Genomic DNA, 5036 nt, shown 5'->3' with positions numbered 1-5036 from the left:
TCGGGGGCCTTCGTCCTCGCCAGATCTGGAGGCCTGCTGCTCCCTCGTTCCCGCTCCTTCCCCTTTGCGCTTGATGCCGGTGGATGCTGCTTGTTCCGGTGCTTCTGGGGATGGTGGTGCAGATTGGGACCGGGGGAAACCCTAGGCCGGCTGGTTCGGCTCGACAGCGGCGTTGGCTTAGGGCGACGCATCCTTCCTGAAGGTGGTGTCGTGGTCCTTATTCTTGTCACCTCCGGTCCTCTCCCGGGTGAAAACCCAAAATCCGGCCTAGATTGGGCAGCGGTGGCGCCATGGGCGTCATCCCCTCCTTGGAGGCGTTGCTTGGGGAGCTAGGACTCGGGTGTGGGCTCATGAAGATGGGGGCTTTGGCCGCCGGCTGGATCTCTGCAGCTGCTCGCGGCGGCTTTCATGCTGTGCAGAGTGCCCCTTGTATCTTTAGGGCGTTTCCTGTTTTTGGTGTTCGCGTCAGAGGAGCGGCGTGGCATCTGGCGTCGTGGTGATGATGGACGAGCACAGGATGGTGGCGCTGTCTGGCGTCGTGGTGGCGTCGATGGCAGAGTGACCTGGCACGGTTCATGCAATAGTACAGCTCTGAAGATGGATTGATGGTACGTGGCTGCGGCGGCCTCATACCCGACAGGGATCCTGGTTGAAGAGCACGCCGGACTGATGGGTGCCCATACCCGGCAGGCGTCCTGGTTGGGACCTCAAGTCTTAGATGTTAGGTTTGGCTGCGAGGTCTGTTTGGTATTAGGCCCAGACCATCAGCGCCCCTTCATCAGTTAGATAGGAGTAGCGACAGAGGTTGCGAAGATGGTGGCTTTGGTCTTACTATTGTACGACTTTGTAAGGTCTTGTGTTAATAATTAATAAAGTGGCCGTATGCATCGTCCAGATGCAGAGGCCGGGGGTATTCCTCCTTTTCGAAAAAGACTCAAGCTAGGCAAGCAGTGGCCATGGATTCAGCTAAGCCGGCCATACCCGTCCGCGGGAAGAGAAGTGGTTGTCAACGTCATGCCTCCCCGTCGTCCGTGCACTCGTGCCTGAGTTGTGGGAGGTCGCGGCGGGGGCATCTCTAGTCACCAGTGTTGTGCGTCGCCGAAGCTCCCCTGCCTCTCTCCCATGTTCTGTCCTGCGCAGGCGTGAGGTGGAGGGCGAGCCACATCCAATTTTTCTTTTTAAGACAAATGCTCAAGCCAGCCTAGTTGTGGATCTGCCCAGTCCAGCGATGCCAGCTCGCTCAGTTTGCTGGCGCTTCCGATCCATTAATGAGGAGACCGGATAACTTTGCTCTGGCGCACTAGATTCCTCTACCAGAGCAATCGTTTAATTTTAGTCCAAGCGGTGTTATCAACCATGCTTGGTGAGTTGGAAGCAAGTTTGTCTTTCGAAAGAGAGCGGGAGGTATCTCAAAAAAAAAAAGAAGAGCGGAGGACTACGCATTCTGCACTAGAAGACCATGAACTCTGCGCTTTGGTGGTGGTGGGCTTGGAAGGCACGTACATCAAATCATCGTGCGTGGAGCATCTTGCTAAACCCTTTGGAAAATCTTGAAAGGCGTTTACTCAACGCTGCGCTGCTCGTGTTGAGTTTGGTAATGGGAATAGATGTTTAATTTGGACCGATAGATGGATCAATGGCCAGAAGTTTTCAGTTTGGTGCCTCCTATCTTCAGGGAGAGAAGAACAATAACAGAAGCAATGATTAGTGCAATCTGGATCAAGAACACAAAGGGGAAAACAAATATTCACATTTTTGATCAGGTTTTAACCTTATGGGAGGTGATTTCTGAAGTTCAAATCATACAAGGTGCTAAAGACAAATAGAGCTGGTCGTGGAATCCTAAAAGTACCTACTTGGCGAAATTTGTTTATAAAATGCACTTCGTTGCATCGGTTATGTGTAGTATTGTTGCATCGGTTATGTGTAGTATTTTCTGCACCATTTGGAAGCCTTGGGCTCCTCTAAAAAGCAAACTCTTTCTTTGGCTGGTCGTCAGCAGGTGTGTGTGGACAACCGACCGTCTCGATAAGCATCATTTGCCTCACAATACTACATGTTGTTTCTGCAACATTGCACAAGAATCAGCTCATCATCTCTTCATGGGTTGCAGTGTAGTGACAATTGTTTTTGTAATAACTTAAAACAAATATATGATAATAATTAATTTAATTGGATCATTGTATTGTGATTATTTGTTGAACTATCAAGATAAAAAAAAGTACATAACTCTCGTTAGTTTAATGTCTATCCGTTTGCTGCTTCCTATGCCACGTTGCCCAGTTATCTTATAAACTAGCAACAGACTGTTAAAATGCTGGGTAACCTGTGACTTGGGTAAGACTAGCCACAATGCATAGTAACATACACTAGTAACATACACAAATCCCTAGACTATATTACTACCTTCATAGTAGTTAGTAACATAAGTGTGGTAACATGCAAAGCTTCATTTATTATGTTATAGACTCATATTGCATTGGGACATGTGATGTTACAGTAACTAGCTAAGTTACTGTAACTATCCCTCTCCTCATTAACTCATTGCCACATAAGCAAATTTGCTGAGTTGGACTCGATGTTACTGCTGAAGTTACTCCCACTGTGGCTAGTCTAAGGTCAATCTAATCCAGCTGCTTTTCCTTAGTGGGTAGCATCAATAGGTGTCTCGCTCTCCCAGATCCTCTGCACGCTATAATAGCCTTTCGGCCACACAGCGCATCTCGCCCCGCCATAAAATTCTCCACCCTAGTTTTTTTAAGGGATTATCCACCCTAGTTGATAGCGCCCGGAGGACGGCGACTGATGGGAGAAGACTAGGAGTGATTTGAAAACAAGGAGGTTGGAGCTCAAAATTGGCCGAGGAGGAACCGCTTCAAGGCAAGACTGTGCATATCAGTCTTCTATCTTTTTTTGCGGGGTGTATCAGTCTTCTATCTTAACTGAACTCTTAATATGTGCTAATAAATTAATTGATCAGTAGCATAATATTTTCACACATGAAGATGAGTGATCAGTTAGTATTATGACTGCGAAAACCATCGATGAATGTTTGATGGATTGATCAAACGAGTTATAATCTAACACCTTGAAGGAAAAGGAGTACTATCGTGCACATGTACTCCTTCTTTTCCAACAAGTTCCATGAAGATTGGTGACCAGCCTTAGCAAAATGAGCCCCAGTTTAGTCTTCCGTTGTAAACTTTATCGTGACACTCACACCGTATTGAGTCGCTTTATTAAGGGCTTACAAACCCCTTGTATTTGTTCAGTATCAGAAAAACAAATACAGTATCAAGAAACTAAATACAATACTATATTGTAACCCTAGCATTCAAATTCACTGACTTCATAAACTAAATACAGTAGCAGTATACTAACCCTAACATCCAAATTAAGTAGCTTCACAAACTAAACTTAGTATCAGTATAGTAACCCTAGCATTCAAATTCATTATTCGACAAACTAAATTTAGTAGTAGAAACTAAATACCCTAACCTTAGCTTTCAAATCCACTAACCCTCTTGCATTCAAACCCTAACCCTAGCATTCAAATCAGTCAAACTAGTGGTGTGACCCGCGCATTTGCGCGGCTAGACCTATCACTAAAACACATTACGTGGCTGGCTTGCTCATAATGTCCAGTCTTATTTGCCATTTATATACTATTTTGCATTGAGCAATATCTCCTTAGCACAACTAAAATATGTAATATGAAACTTTGACATGGTTTGTCTATACGACATTTGTTTTGAAACACTGTTTCTCGCTCACCTTTTTTGTTCGTCTAATTATTCTGCGAACCCATGCTGTTTTGCTATGACTTATGATTTAGCACAACTGAAATGACTTATTTCAAATTTTATATGACATGTCGATCGGATCCAATCTCTACTGTTACACTTACAACATCATTTTGATTCCTGTACGATACACATCTAACACATGTATCACGTTGAAACATCATATGCTTGGTCCTCTTAGTCGATGTCTTACATGTATTGAACTGTTTGCCCTACATGCATCTATTTTAATTCTTTCAAATCTACCATACGTTTCAACTTGTCTTTGTCCAACCCTCGTTCATTTATTTTCCTACACATTGTCCCACACATGCATGTGTATAATCTTAGGCATGGTAGGTTGCCAATGTCATTAGTAGTAAGTCTTGGATAATATAAAATAATTTATTTTATTTAGAAGTTTTGATAATTTTAATACAAATATATTTTAAAGTTTCGTCTTATTCATGATATAGTTATGGAACCAATAATTTTTTGTTAAATTTTTTATATATAAACGACTTACTTTTTGTCCACCTCACACATATTTTTATTATATGTAGTATAAACTCTTATAATTTTTTATTTAGTTTTGCAGCCAAACAGCCGTATGATTTTTGTATTGGTACCGTCAGCAATGATATCATGGCTTGCAATATAATAATAATCCGCTCATATACATATCCGGGTTGCTAAGTCTTTCTACCCATTAGAATAAGAAAAGGCTACGTAGTAGTTGTATTGCCCAATTATCCTACTACATACTCCATTCCAGTTTAAAGGGCCTACTCCAAAAATCATAATTTTCCTATTTGTAAGGCTCATTATCTTGAGAATATGTAAATATAGCTATCCCCAAATTAGATTGTGTCAAATTTCGGTTCTCAATGTAAAATCAACCAATGCATGAAGGTGTGAGAGGGCCATGCATGTAGCATTAATATGTTGTATATCACTTAATTAGGTCCTCCTTTTTTCTGATGAATTTTTTATGTGATTTGCAAGATGAGCCCAATTAACCGGATAGGAGGGAGTATTAGATTGAACATTATAGTTGCTATAAATGCAAAAGTGAAGCAGTGATTTGAAAATAGTAGATGATGTCACCTTCTCAGTACACACATATGTACCTCCTGTTTCTGAAAATCTTGAAGAAAAGACAGGCTTGGGAGTGTCAAAAACATAAATTACGTGCACTTTATACAAAGAGTTATGCATATATGTCCTCTTCCATGTATAATAGTAGCTTCTTCC

Source organism: Triticum dicoccoides, chromosome 6B (assembly GCF_002162155.2).
Source record: "Triticum dicoccoides isolate Atlit2015 ecotype Zavitan chromosome 6B, WEW_v2.0, whole genome shotgun sequence".
In the NCBI taxonomy this organism is placed as follows: domain Eukaryota; kingdom Viridiplantae; phylum Streptophyta; class Magnoliopsida; order Poales; family Poaceae; genus Triticum; species Triticum dicoccoides.
The sequence above is the reverse complement of the archived record's forward strand: the minus strand, read 5'-3'. Positions refer to the sequence as shown.